Here is a 16,032-nt window from a genome sequence, read left to right as displayed (position 1 = left end):
CCATATTTATTTTTACTTTTTACATATTTATTATTGATTAATACAATTTTTAGTAATGGGTTTCTTCTTTTTAGTAATGGGTTCCGTTTAAGTAAATGCGCATTCAAAATTTCAGCTAAATCGAAAAAAAAAGTTTATAATAATATAGTCTCTAATGTTGTATAGATAATGAATGGTACGGAACCCTTCGTGCGCGAGTCCGACTCGCACTTGACCAATTTTTTTATTCAATAGAAAATGATACTCTGAATAGAATGACTTTTTGACATTTTTGCTTAAAAAAATCGTCTTTTAAATTTCAATCTAGAGGGCCAAGGCTTTGTTAAGAATATTAAATTTTAATCAAGGAGCCTTGGAAAAATAGATTTGATCGTCTAATAAATTTGTTCCAAGGGAGTAATTACTTTTTTTTGGCAAATTTTGTTCTTCTGAAGCCAATTTTATTGGTCATTTATTCTGCCATATATTTTATTAATCTAATTACAACACCTTAGGGGATACATTTTCAAAAATGGCTTCTTTAGAGTTGAATTACGTCATCTAACGAAACTATGCAGAAAAGTACAAAATGTTATACCTACTGCTAGAGCAGATATTAAGGATTTTTTTAAACTCTCATCTTTAATATATAGGAGAAAATAAATTTCTAAATATCAATGTTAGTTGGCTCAGTCATTTAAGGAACCTATGTGGAAAATTTCATACTCTAAATTAATTTTAACTAATTTTTGCACAAATGAATTTTTAAAAAACTCATTTTTAGCAGTTTCTTTTATCAGTTAAAGAACCTCTGTACAAACTTTAATACTTTAAGAACCGATTTAAAAAAAAACTTCTTACTTTGTTACGTGTTTTACTTCTTACATGTTTGAAAAAGTGACATATTATGCTGTTTCAATATAAATATTTTTTTCAATTTATTCCTGTAATCTGCACATTTTCCCTTTCCTCAATAGCCTGCAAATTTTGTGGAATCCCACTCAACATACACACTTTCATGTAAATACCTAATAATGTTAACGTAAAATTTATTTAAGAGGAGAAGAAATTTTGAACTAAACCAATAATTCGTGTGGTTTGTTTGGTTTACGTGTTTTGTTCTTTATCTTATAGTAATTTTGTTAAATTATACGAATATTCTCGTTGATTATTGGTTTGAAATAAATACGACAACGTCGTCCAATGAAAATTCGAGTTGCTTAACTCTAATAATTCTAATTCTAAGCTAGCAAATGAGCTAGATGCTTTACCTAAACCGCTATTCAGAAACTACAAACCTAGAATAAGTGGTTATTAATTAATTTTGGACTTATTTGGATTTACTTTAACTAACTTACTTTAACAAGTTTCCCAAACCGTGTTCTACAGAAAACACTAATTCATAAATATTACACTATTGGGATTAAGAATCTCTTGAAACCATTTTCAAAAAATGTTACAGAGCTAATATATTTTAAAATAATCAATATTTATGCTAAATACTCACTTTAATCACCCTATGTATTATAAATTTCCAGTTTTCAACTGGATTTTAATTTTGCCAAGTAATTTACAACAACCTGAAACATTTTTAACGAACGTCCAATAGCAAACAGCGATTTTTTATCGATCTCAAATTGAATTTGATGCACAGGATACCGGAGAGCGGCTTTTTCAATTGGATAATAGAGCTAAAAAGAGCTCCCTCCGCGCTTAAAGCGAGGTAAAAATGATTTAATAAGAGCGAAAATCACTTTACACCGAATACCGAAGGCCGACAAGATATATAAGGGCAGTGTGGTTTAGAGGACCGCGAAGTAAGCACTATTCTATCGGTTCGTTTCAGTTACATTTAGCGAACATTTAGTGAGAATAACTTTAAAAATATCGGAAAAATTAGCGGGAGAATTTATGGAAAATAGTTATTTTTGTATCTAGTGTGTGAAGTGCTACTTTGGTGATCGATACGTTAAAATTTAGTCGAGATCACCAAAGTAGTTCGCGCACGAGTTGCAAACAACATTTTTTCTACGAACATTAAAATCAGGATATCTCTAAAAATTATTATTATTATATTATTGCTTCGAAAAAAAAAAGCGTGAGCTTGGAATGTATGTTTTTAAACGGTTTTATTTAGCTCGACCCGTACGGTATTTATTTATTTGTTTGTTTATTTGGGTCAAAATTAGAAACTGAAATTTAAGTACCTTTCTGTTGTCAGATTGATCTGAAATTTAGTACACACCTTTAGTTCCGATGACAATACAATATAGTAATATCAATATCATTGTAAATCTAAGATGGCCGCCGGTACAAAATGGTGGACTTCATATTTTTCTACAACTCCCTCAATATGGGTATCAAATGAAAGGGCTACACTAGTAGAATACTGTGATTATGACAAAATTTAAAATCCAAGATGGACGTCGTTACAAAATGGCGTATTAGGTGAGGGCATGAGTAGTCGTGTCCAGAACAGTTGTGTCCAAGATTGTGTGACGTTAGAAGGACAGATAAAAAAAAATAGGTGATTAGATGTACCTACGTAGTAGCGGTAGCTTTACCACCCAAGTTAAGGTAATAGGTTAAAATGTGCTGAGGACTGTATGGCATTAGGGTGGCTAAAAATGTAATGTCGCAAGCGTTTCCCCTCAAGATTGGGCGCCTCTTGTTGTATATTATAGCTTTGCCCCTCTACTGGACCTCTGGGGTCGACCGTTAAAATGTCCATTACTCGTGGGAACAACATGGAAACAATAAATAAAAACACAAACAAAAATAAAAACGAAACTGCTACACAACGAAAAAGAAGGCTCGAAAAGGCGAAAGAAAAGTATAGAACGAAACGTGCAAAAGAAAGTGAAAATGAAACTTATAGTCGACTACAGAAACGAAGAGAACGGTTAGCAACAGAAACACCTGAGCAACATGATGCCAGGTTAATAGCACAACGTGAGAGACAAAGGCAGCTGGTAGAGTCAGAAACACCTGAGCGTCATGAGTCCAGGCTAGCATCACAACGTGACAGACAGAAAGAGTTGTTAGCGGCAGAAACACCTGAGCGTCATGAGTCTAGGGCTGGCATCACAACGAGAGAGACAAAGAGAGTTGTTAGCGTCAGAAACACCTGAGCGTCATGAGGTCTAGGCTAGCATCAGAACGCGATAGACAGAGAGAGTTGTTAGCGTCAGAAACACCTAGAGCGTCAGGGATTGTAATAAATTATCAGGTAAAACCATGTAATAATGATGCACTAAAATGAATTAAATAGAATGAGGAATATTCGGTAGGCATTTCCGTTAAAATACTAAAAACTAGAAAATAAAAATCGGTAAAACTTTTTTAAGCTAAACGGTTTTATCTTATATTGCACTGAAAACTAGAAGAAATAGCTAACAATTAGGTATTTTGAACTTCTAGTTCAGAAATATTTTTTAGTACTAGGCAGAATAGCTTTTAGGCATATTAGACTAAAATAAAAACGTGGGGCCCATTAACTATTGCTGTAATACTTTCTTCTATACTAAGTGTGTGGATTGCATCGACTTACTATAATCGTAACTGGAGATTTTACGACAATCAATAACCAGCCGTGGCAGCTTCACCAGCGAACGCCGAGCTCATGATCTACCAAAGTATAAAGATATGCTTTGCCATAGGTAGGATTTCAGGGGCCCCACGTTTATTTTAGTCTAATATGCCTAAAAGCTATTCTGCCTAGTACTAAAATATTTCTGAACTAGAAGTTCAAAATACCTAATTGTTATTATTATTTTCTAGTTTTCAGTGCACATAAGATAAAACCGTTTAACTTAAAAGTTTTTTTACCGATTTTTTATTTCTACAAACGTTAAAATCGGGATATCCCTAAAAATTATTATCATATTACTGCTTCGAAAAAAAAGCGTGAGCTTGGAATGTATGTTTTTTTATTACTGGACATCGTCATCGATTTCCTGTTAGGTCGTTTTAATGCTTCCTATTTCTGGTGCTTGCTAAAATGACGGTCGATAACATAGAAGATCAAGATTCAATTTTGATTTTTAAAGTACCCGATACAAAAACAAACATAGACCGAGTCTTTACAGTGTCAAATTTGAATTATATTGAGATTTACCGAAAATACGCAGCTCTTCGTCCAAGAAATGCTACCAGTCGCAGATTCTTAGATGCGTAGCATGATAGAAAAACACTTGAAGCTGCCAGATTATGAGGCCTACACTGGGCATTTTTGCGGAGAACTTCAGCCACACTCCTTGCTAATGCAGGGGGTGATATATTTAGTTTGAAGCGCCACGGAGGATGGAAATCTTCGACAGTGGCCGAGGGATACGTCGAGGATTCTATCAACAATAAAATTAAAATATCAAATAAAATTTTAAAGTGTCAAATACCGGGATCAAGTACCTCTACATCAAAATTGGATAGTGTCTCAAGTCCCAAAAGCCGCATGTCACAATCAAAATCAGAACTATCTAGTTTGGGATTAAATATTGGCTAGTGTACTGGCTGTACTATTAATGTTAATATTGTAAATAATAACTAGAATATGCATGAGTGTTAAGTTTGATATTTGTTATTTGTTTATTCTTGAATATTTCGAAATAAAGAATTAGTTATGATTTAGTTCTTCATTTTCGAAAAATTAAAATTCCAAAATACCATATAATGCAGTGTGCGAAATAGGCATTTCGCGCATTACTTCGCGCACCGTGTCATGGTAACGAAGGAAAATGAAAAAAGTGTCACTTCGCACTAGTGTTGCACAAGACAAGAATTCTTGTCTTGAAAATCAATTTCTTGTCTTGTCTTGAAATTCAAAACAAGAAATTGTCAATGTCTTGTCTTGCAGATTTCTTGAATGGCAAAGTCTTGTCTTGTCTTGCAAGACTCATGAAATTTCTTGTCTTGAAAAATTTTCCATTCTAACAAAAAGGTAATAATATTTCTATATTTCATTTCGTAGAAAGCGTCCTATACAAAATGTAATACAGAAAAATGAACAACAACGATGCTAATTTTAGCAAAAAAATCTTAACGGACCGCAAACGAACTACCTCAACTCGCCCGTTTGACAAAACAGGATTTTTGTTACATTTATTTTTTATGGTATTTATTTTATTTTTTTATTATGGAAGATTGTTTGGAAAAGTTTGGACACAGGGTGTACGGAAATGTCATGCTAGAGTGTACTGTTTGCGCTATTTGATACTACTTTTTGTTCGCGGAGCAATTTCGTGCATGAAAAGTAGTACCAAATAGCGCAAATAGCGTGCTCCGCGAACCCACCAATTAGTTTCAACTAGGTACCGTTAGTTTTTTTTTTATAATACCATTATACCAATATAATTTTGTGTATAATATCAATTACCAATATACGGTTTGTTGCCTCGACTTTATTTTATTTCATTCTCAACTCTAAAACACTGGCTATAATAGAAAAAAATGACCACTGGTCAATATTAATGCCGGGTTTATACAACATTTGCATAAGTCGTAATCATAATCATAATCACAACGCAATTTTAATGTGCGTTTTTAGAACATTTTCATAATCATAGTTTTTATATCAGTGAAGTTGGGTAACATAATTAAAGAGTAAGTTCATGGTAGATGTCAACAAGTTTATAAGAAGTGGATAGTTTAGATATAGTTAGTTTTTGTAGATGTTGTATAAACCCGACATAACTTGCGCAAAGACCTAATTATCACTTAAAAAATGTATAATTTCTAACTTTCACAAGAAATCTTGAATTCAAGAATTCTTGCAAGACTCTTGAAATTTCTTGCATATTAAAGTCTGGTCTGGTCTTGAAATTCAAGACAAGAAATTTTGAAAGTCTTGTCGTGAATTTCTTGCAAGAGTCTTGGCCTTGCAAGACTTTTTCAAGACTCTTGTGCACATTGCTATCAATTCGCGAACCTTGTCATTTTTTGACGTTTGTAGAAAAAAATAATTTTTAAATAAATAACAATATAACATAAAATAATGGAATGTCTAATCGTTCTATCCTTTTTTAATCTTTCAATAATTAGTGTTTATGTCAATTTTTAATAAGCGACTTCTAGAGACTGGCCTCTTTAAATTTATTATGGATGGTGCATTTTCCAGCCAACAACCTTCGACGCCGTTTTTTTTTCGATCGCACGGTATAGTAACATTGTTCGTAAATATACGGACAGAAGATGAAAACGCTTGCGTGGTATCGCCCGGTTTCATGAGACTTTTGCAAGCGCTCCGAGCACTGTAATTAGGCAAGAATAACTGATTTATAGTATCCACAGTATCCACCTTAGTGGCTATTAAAATTATAATTCGCTTTGATTTAATTGTTGAGATAAATTGTTATCGGTCTGAGGTGTTATAATTAATTTGGCGTGTATGGTCATGTCGATTCGCGATACAAGAGTGGTGTTAAGTATCAAGAGAAATAAATTACCTTTAGGGCTCTGTGCTATTTTCCTTCGCTGTTATTTCATGCGTTTTGTTTAACACATGATGCAGTATTATTCTTTAACATTTATAAATATTATTTTGTACGGATAAAGGTTGATTCTCGCTATACCTTCCATATCAGCTCCCTTCCCTTTCCCTCCCCTTTACATAAAATATTATATCATGTAAATGAATAGGACAAGGTAAACTATCCGTTCCGTTTGTCTTCCGTTCCATATCCTTTCCTTCCATACATTTTTTTGGCGGACGGACTGAAGCGTATCGGAAACAGCTTAATCAAGTTCTTATATTTGTACCAGCTCTGTTAAAATTTTGCTGATATTTATTTATTCTTTTGCCTCTTAATTTAATCTATTACTTTTTTCAAAAGATACAAATTTTTAAAATAAAACTTCAGTAATTTGTACAATAACAAGTATGGAACTGATACGGAACGGAAGCTTATGTATAGAGTCAATACAATAAAAATCCGGAACGGATATGGAATGGAAACGGAAGGTATAGTGAGAATCAACCTTATTGCCTAGTATTTTCACTAGCGACAGCAAACGGCAACAATGTTTGTATATTTATAAGACATACACCGAATGATCTTAGAAATGAACATCGATGACATTTCCCATATAATATATTTGGTTAATCAATATGTGAAATGAATACCAGTATTTCTAACAGTGTTTGCTGCGAATGCAATCGCAGTTTTGTGTGTTTTAGTGTGCTTCGGAAACACGTTAAAAAATTTTATCCGAACCAGATAGAGGAAATAGCATAACATAAATAATATAATAGTATTAAAAATAATACAATAATTTTGTAATAAACATTTTAGTGCAAAGAAGAGTTTATGCATTTAAAATCATGTGCACAGGTGGCACCAGGCAATTGATGACCAAATTATCAAAGAAGTGAGACAGAGCTAAGTATAAGCATTATTATCCAGGTTTTTAGTAATGATTGATGATGGTGCATATACTTTGAGTGTGTCTTTCTTTGTCGTCTTTAAGAATGGAAACTTTGACCTTAATATCCTCGATTGAGGAATAATAATAGAACTATTTTAGGTGATGGTTTAAATAATACCCCCTGTACAAAATATTAGAAAATGGTAGGTTTCAAGGTGACTTACAAGAACATTTTAAACGGGATCATGAAATTACTTTAACAGTATTTATTTTATTGGACCGACACTAAAAGCTCTCCAGTGTACAGATATACACTGATAAAAAAGATAGACTTGAACTAATGTCGTCATCGTTCTTGAAAAAAAAAATTAGTGGCAAGAGAATTTATTTTAGCGTAAAAGAAAATATTTTGCCTGGAAGAAAAACTCTCTTAGCTCAAAAAGCTGGTTCTCTTGAAAAATTCAGAAAATTTCTCTTGAATCTATTTTGATTCAACCAAGTGCAAATTACTTTGTTTTAAGATAATAAGAAAAAATACGCTAGGAAGTACTTCATTCAAGAAACATCGCCATTTTTCCAATAGCTAAATACTCTTTTGATGAAAAATAATAACGACACGCAAAGACGATGACGAAGAACGGTATACAATCAGTCGGCAGTCGGCAGTCCGATCAGTCGTACGTCGTACGTCGCATTTCATAGGTCGCACATCATATTACGCACGGGTTTTGTTGCTTGGAATTTTCCACTTGGAATTTAGCATAATTTGCTTTTTAAACGCATATCGTATAACAAATTAGTGATCCTTATTAACATACATTTGTCATTTTTTATGGACAAATTTTAGGATATATGGATTCTTTAAAGGAGTTTCTCAAAAAATGAAAATTAGAGCATTTATTTGCTATATTTGAAGGTACGAAACATTTACATAATGCACCTGTTTAGATAATGCATGCGTGCCTATAGATAGAATAAGAATATAGATATAATTTTTTTTAAGCAAATAATTACAAAAATTTTAGAATTTCAAGTCGTCGTATTAGAAAATTCAAAATGTGACCAAAGCTTATAATTTTAATAATTTATTTGCTTTACTTTGATTAATCCTGATGTAACATTTTATTCTAATTTGTAGAGAGATGAACCACCCTAAAAAATACCAAGGAGTGAAGAAGCAGAAATAACTACTATCGAGAAAAGTAATATCACTTTATTTACTAATCTTTAGTAAGTTAGTAAGTAAAGACCAGGAAAAATCCTAAATTTATCAGAAAATAATATACCTCGTAATATGCCTGTATATGATGTATAGACTTCTCTTAGATCAAAATCAATTTTAGTTGAGGTCAATATTATTCGCTATTGGTTTTAAGAAAAGTGTCTCTTTAATCAAGAAATGTCCCTTTTCAATCAAGATTTTTTGCATGAATCAAAGAGAGCTATTGTTCTTGTAGCAAGAACTTTTGCATATTCATTTTGGGTCAAGGGTGAAATGCTTTGGACAGATGGAATTATTCTATTCTCTAAAGTAATTTTTTAAAGCTTATGAAAAGATAGTTAATGCTTTGGGCAAAAGAAACGTCGTTCTTGGCCCTATTGAAAAGCGCCAATCTTTTGGGTCAAAGTCATATTTATTTCGACTGAGAGATCCTTTTTTTCAGTGTACCATCTTTGACACAAAATAAGGAACCAAAAGAAGCTGGCAACAAAAATATTATTATCCAACAAAGAAGACTTTTAGCACAAAAAACTTGCAAGAAAAGCCTCCAGAAGGCTTATTAAACCGTCCGAAACAGAAAAAACGATATAGCTCTTAACTTATTACTATAAAATGAATTAAAATTAAAAACACTGTTTATACATTGACTTATTTATTGGATAAGTTGGTATTAACGAATTTTCACACATAATAATTCATCAGCTTTTTTACAATCTTTGAGATTTTCATTTCTAGATGGTTTCATTAATGTTCGCTCTGAATAAAATTCAAATGTAGGTAAATGTAAAAAAATGTAAATAAAATAATACTTTATTAAAAAGGTACTTCTTTTATCCTTATAGATACAGTAATTTCAACAAATGATACAAAAAGCTAGAACTTTTCTACATAAAACAAGTGCTCTTCTTTTATTTCGAAAAGGTGAACGGTTTTCAAGATATTTGCGTTTAAAGATTATGATGCATCGATTTTAGTAGATAGGAAGGATAGGTAGGAAGAATTTCTTCTTAAAGCTCGAAAAACACGAACTAGATTTCAGATCTTCGAAAAATTTAAAAATTTCACTCTCGCCTGACCTTCCCAAACCTAACGGTCCTCTGCATTCATATTTTCTTTTCATCGTCAACAATAAAAAGAGGCTTTCGATTTTTTAGCCCACGGAACAGACTGTCCAAAGCGGAACAAAACGATTCCGAAAAAATGAAAAAGACTGCAAAAACAACAAGGTCACATCGAGCATTACGAATTTGCCCTATCGTTACAATGTGGCCTGGCTTTTTTTAGCGTTTTGCAGCTTTTTTTAAGAGCATTGTCGCTTTTTCGGTCAGGTAAAATCGATCATAAATTTGCTGGCCGGCGGCGGTGAGCACCGCACGAAGGACCATCTGAATTTTCGGTATTTTTCGGGTTTTATTTTAAGCTGTGGCTATTTTTCGTCCTTTAAGCTTACATGTAATTTTTAGTGTTGTGTTTTATGAAGTATATCTTTTTTTGTAGTGAAACTTTTAAATGCCTTTATTGTCAAGAAATTTTACAATTTGTAGACAAAGGAAAAGTAAACAAACAAAAGAGAATACAAAACAAGTATACAAATTACATTGTCAGTCTTATTGTTTAAAATAAACATTTATAAATAGATAGCAATAGCAAATAGACCAGTGTTTACAAGATCAAATTCGATTATCAAAATATAAGTCATTTACGGCCTAGAAGCCTTGTCTAGTAAATAAGATTTCAATGCTTTGCGAAATAAAGAAAATGATGTTATGGATTTGATTTCAAATGGCAGGTGATTGTGCATTTTTTCGAGTTGTATGATATTGAACTTTTAACTAACTCTGAGCGTGGGGTAGGTAGATAAAGATCTTGCTCCGCATTCCTGAGTGGATAAGTGTGAGATGGCCTTTCTTAAGAAGCTGATACATGCCTACGTATTAGGCAAACGGATTCAAATATAAATAAGGAAGGAAGAGTTAATATTTTTTAATTTTTTAAACAAGTCCTGGCAATGAATTTTGCTGTTCAGTCCCAGTGAATATCGAACAGCTCTCTTCTGGAGCTTGAAAATGCGGTCAAATTGAGTCGCACAACAAGAATGGAAGAGCATACCTGAGGTGCGACTCATCGGAAGTGCATAATAAACAGTTCTAGCCACTGACAAGTTAAGCTCCTTAGAAACAGATCTTAACGCAAAACAGGCAGAGCTCAATTTTTTCGATAAAGTTTCGATATGCATATCCCATTTCAGAGAATTGTCTACAATAAGCCCTAAGAATTTTACAGATTTTACGACGTCAATGGTGGTGTTGTTAAGTACAAAAGGCTGCAGCGAGTTTTTATACGACAAAGCTTTAGTTTTAGAAATGTTGAGACTCGGGAGGTTCGAATCGCACCAAGATTTAATGGTGATTAAGTCATTTGATATAATCCTATGAAGTGCCAGTGGACGTCCTTGTTGCTCAAGTGAAGCGAGTGTCGTCCGCAAAAGACATATTTTACCACTGATGTTTATGTTAGAAATGTCGTTAATAAAAAGAAGAAACAAAAATAGGGCCTAGTATACTGAGCCTTGAGGTACTCCACATTCTATTGGCTTGCTAGAAGGCAATTAATTTTTTTTTTTTATTTTCCTCGGTTGCAAGTCCTAAGAAATACTGTGAAAAGTTAACTGGTGTAAACCAAATAAACGCATTTAAACAGGAAAATATGGTGAAGCAATTCACCCTCTAGCTAGTCTCCTACTAGCAATTAAATTTGCATGGGAGCGATGCGTCTCAATTTGGCTCCAGCCCTACATCACAGCAGATTCTTGCTGTCGTATACAATGACGATGCATCAGGTTTTATTGTCTTACAGGCGTTCGCTGGTGAGAAAAGCGAAGAAAGTGCCGATCGAACCAGCAATAAAACACCGGTGCCGATTGTTTCCATCCGCTGTTCGGGTCCGTATTTCACCCGCCAGGGAGAGGTGGAAGATTTTATTTCTTCTTTACGCGTCTCGGGCCTATTTCTTAATTGATTCGTTCCTAATTAAGTGTGGTAGAGCTGCAGAGCCTTTAAAGGTGTACAGGGTGGGTCAAATTCGACGCTTTTAAATGGAAACACCCTTTTCTATAGGAGATAGACGAAAACTAATATCGGTGTCTGGAGCTCAATTTTCATCAAAAAATGATGGTGAAAACCACATTATAAATATCTGTTACCGTTTCAGGTTCCAGGGTGTTTTAAAAAAATATGCATTTTAACAATCGCTGTAACTTTTTTGCTATGGAAAATTTTGTATTTTTATGAAAACATTTTCAAAGCACCTTTTTACGTAGAATTTAATGGTTTAAGTGTAATTTTTTTAAAATTAATAATTTAAGAATTATCAACAGAAAATTTGATTTTTGATATGGAACACCCTGTATATTTTTAATTTATTGAAAAGAAATTAAAATTACCTTCCAAAAATATAACACACTTGATATTTTGCTCGATTCCTCTTCGAGATATAGAGTATATAAAAATTCGCCCGCTTTAAATAAGTAGGCTTTGTACGGCACCGGCTGTAATGCAAAAAAATCTAGCTGTGAGCATCAATTAAAACGAAAATAATATTTGCTATGAGAGATGCAGTTTTATAACAATTTAAAATATATTAAACCATCATCAACACATTTAAACTATATCTAATAACAATAAAAATAAACAGCAAACTAAGACATGAGATTTTGCTATAGGTGTTCGACATATCGACCGTCTTCTGTTATGGACAGACGGGACAGTTTTTGAACATTTCTCGCGGAATTCATTACTCAGTGGGGGTGAAAGATACCCTCTCATAACTGCTAAGTATTCCTAATTCTTGTCTACATTATACGGAAGAATAAGGAACCTTTATTCTTCCGCAAATATATCCATAGGATTAAATCCATATGGGTACTAAGTCAGGCGGCCTCGACGGCCAACGGCTGAGATCTTGGTTAGCTATTCAATTATTCTTGAAATTGGCTGCAAAAATTTGCTGATAACTTCAGCGTTCAAAGGCGGTGCGTCGTCTTGCTGGAAAAATATGTTTTCGAGTTGCATTAAGGGCATATCATCAATAAGGGGTCCAAAGCCTACTAGTTAAAAGTGGCGAACTTTTTAAAAAAATTTTATATTTCGAAGGGGGTTATAACAAAATATCAAGTGTGCTATATTTTTTGTAAAGGTAATTTTAAATTCTTTTCAGTTAATTAAAAGTATAGAGGGGTGTCTCAAATAAAAAATCAATTTTTCAGTTGATAACTCTTGAATTGTTAATTTTAAAAATTATACTTAAACGATTAAATTCTACGTAAAAGGTGCTTTGGAATAATGTTTTTCAGAAAAACAAAATTTTCCATAGCAAAAAAATTGATTTGTTCAAAATGCACATTTTCGAAAAAACACCCCGTAACTCCGAGAACGGTAACAGATATTTGTAGTGCGGTTTTCACCATCATGTTTTTGATGAAAATTGAGCTCCAGACACCGATATTAGTTTTCGTCTATCTCCTATAGAAAAGGGTGTTTCCATTTAAAAGCGTCGAATTTGACCCACCCAGTACATTAAATTTTCATAGGTTATTCGGGATTAAAATGGAAGTAGTTTGGATATGGCGTTTGTCGCCTCAGCCTGAATATCTGTTGGTAATTTACTTATTTCGTTTTGAGCCATTTCTGACCCCAATTCAATCAGCAATCGACACGAAAGAGAATTAAAAAAATATTGTTCTATACACGACGATAAAATTGCATTATCGTCTCCCGAAATTAATTCACTAATTTTATCGTCTTGTAAAAAAAATAACTAGTTCGGAACAGTTTAATTGATTTATTTATTCACGCAATATTTATTCTAGGATACAATTTTACGAAATTTATTAAATTGAAAGTAATGTTATAGAGATCTACAATGATATTAACAAGGTACGAACAACCTCTAAAACTATTTAACTACCTTAAAGAAGCCGTTAAATAGTATAGAAAATTTACGGTCGTTTAATATGAACTCGGATCGGCACTTAATAATAAGCAATAAAACCCATGGCGCTATAAACAAATCGCCATGGATGCGAAAAACACACCGTTGCCTATTCAATTGCCCCCGTTGATAATTAAACGTAATTACGACCGATTTACGTGTATCAAACTGCATTATTACGCTTTTGAAGTTTCTATAACTCGTTAGTCATAGCGAGCGTTACAATTTTCAGTCGTGTCTGTTTGTTATTTTCTCTCCAATTTGGTCGTAGTTTATTTTAATCGCGATTTAATAGCAGTATCATTTAGCAGCTTCAATTAGCAGCTTCAATCGTCATACCCAAAATAGGCAAAACTGACTGGACAAATCCCAAGTCATTTAGGCCTATTAGTCTCACATCGTTCATACTAAAAACGCTGGAGAAAGTAGTTGACAACCATATTGGAGAAAATCATCTAAAGGTTAAACCACTGCATGATAGTCAGCATGCATATAGAACGGGCAGATCCACAGAAACTGCTCTGTACCAATTAACGGAGCTAATACAGACAAGTCTGGATAGCAAAGAAACAGCAATTTGTGCCTTCTTGGATATTGCGGGGGCGTTTGACAATATACCACATAAGGTGGTCAGGCGATCTCTAGAAACAAGAGGGGTGAACAGAACTATTATTCGCTGGTTTTGGGAAATGCTGTCAACACGAACAGCAGAGGCTCAGATGGGCACCAAAACTGTAGCTGTTAAAACAACGCAAGGAACTCCACAAGGTGGAGTAACCTCCCCTTTGCTGTGGAGCTTGGTGGTGGATGAACTACTAGATGAATTAACTCTAGCGGGAATACACTGCATTGGGTATGCAGATGACATAGTCATGATCGCTCGGGGGAAACATGAAGGCACCTTGTGTGATATTATCCAAAGAGGACTCCGTATCACTGAGAGATGGTGTAGGACTGTCGGGCTGAGTATCAACTCAGACAAAACCGCGATAGTGCCATTCACCAGAAGGCGAAGTCTGAAAAACTTGAAAAGAATCCAACTAGATGGAAAGGAAATACTGCCAACACAGGAAGTTAAATACCTGGGAATAACCCTGGACAGTAAACTCCTGTGGAACAGGCATATTAAGAACACTACCAGCAAAGCCATAAAGGCTCTCATGATATGCAGAAGACTGGCCGGAAATAGATGGGGCTGCTCCCCTAACATTTTGCGCTGGATGTATACCATGATAGTAAGACCCATGATTACTTATGGAGCAGTTGCCTGGTACACAAAACTAGAGCAACGGACAGCAAGGCTAAACCTATGCAAAGTCCAGAGACTAGCATGTGTTTGCATCCACAGGAGCTATGAGAACCTGTCCAGCAGCAGCAATGGAGGTCATTCTAGATCTAACACCACTGCACATTGTCATTGGTAGATATGCCAATGCGAAATGATTAGAATGGTCACTAACGGAATTAGTACTGGGAGAATTGTCAGATCAGGGGCTTGGAACACCCTCAAAAAGGAAGTACCACTCCTGCAACTCCCAGTGGACGATATGCCAAGAACGTACAACTTTGACAAACATGTCAATGTAGTATTGAGCAATAAGAAGGATTGGAAGAGCGAAACGCTTGCCCATCAGTTAAAAGACCATACCATAACTTGGTATACTGATGCTTCCAAATCCAATACGGGAACAGGGATCGGAGTGTTTGGGCCGAGAGCTAATTACTCCGAACCAATGGGCCCTAGTATCCTACAGGCAGAAATCTACGCTATCGAGAGATGCGTACAACTTATCTTAGATAGGAACTATCGGACACAAGAAATAGCCATCTTATCTGATAGTCAAGCAGCGTTAAAGGCGATCAACTCAGTATCAATCGATTCGAAATTGGTCAAAGAATGCTTAGAGAAGCTGAATAAATTAGGCAAAGAAAACAAAGTCCTCCTACACTGGGTGCCTGCTCACCAAGGGATAGAAGGCAATGAAAAAGCAAATAATCTAGCTAGGGAAAGGAGCAGACACTCCACTAACTGGACCAGAACCGTTCTGCTTTCCAAGTGGTAACCAACTCAAGGCGGAACTCAAGAACTTGGAAGATTCCATCCGCAACCTGGAATGGAAATCTTGCAATGGTCTAAGACACTCGAAGAAGTTTCTGAGGGTACTGATATTTGATTTAGTCGAGATCACCAAAGTAGTTCGCGCACGAGTTGCAAACATTTTTTCTACAAACATTAAAATCGGAATATGCCTAAAAATTATTATTATTATATTATTACTTCGAAAAAAAAGCGCGAGCTTGGAATGTATTTTTCTATTACATTTTTTTACATCGTCATCGATTTCCTGTTAGGTCGTTTTAATACTTGGTATTTCTGGTGCTTGCCGCTGTGAGGAATTTATTAAAATGACGGTCGATAACATAGAAGATAAAGATTCAATTTTGATTGTTAAAGTACCCGACACGAAAATAAACATAGACCG

This window comes from Sitophilus oryzae, unplaced genomic scaffold (assembly GCF_002938485.1).
Source record: "Sitophilus oryzae breed Bouriz unplaced genomic scaffold, Soryzae_2.0 scaffold_138_pilon_pilon, whole genome shotgun sequence".
NCBI lineage: Eukaryota > Metazoa > Arthropoda > Insecta > Coleoptera > Curculionidae > Sitophilus > Sitophilus oryzae.
This window is presented reverse-complemented; position numbering follows the sequence as displayed.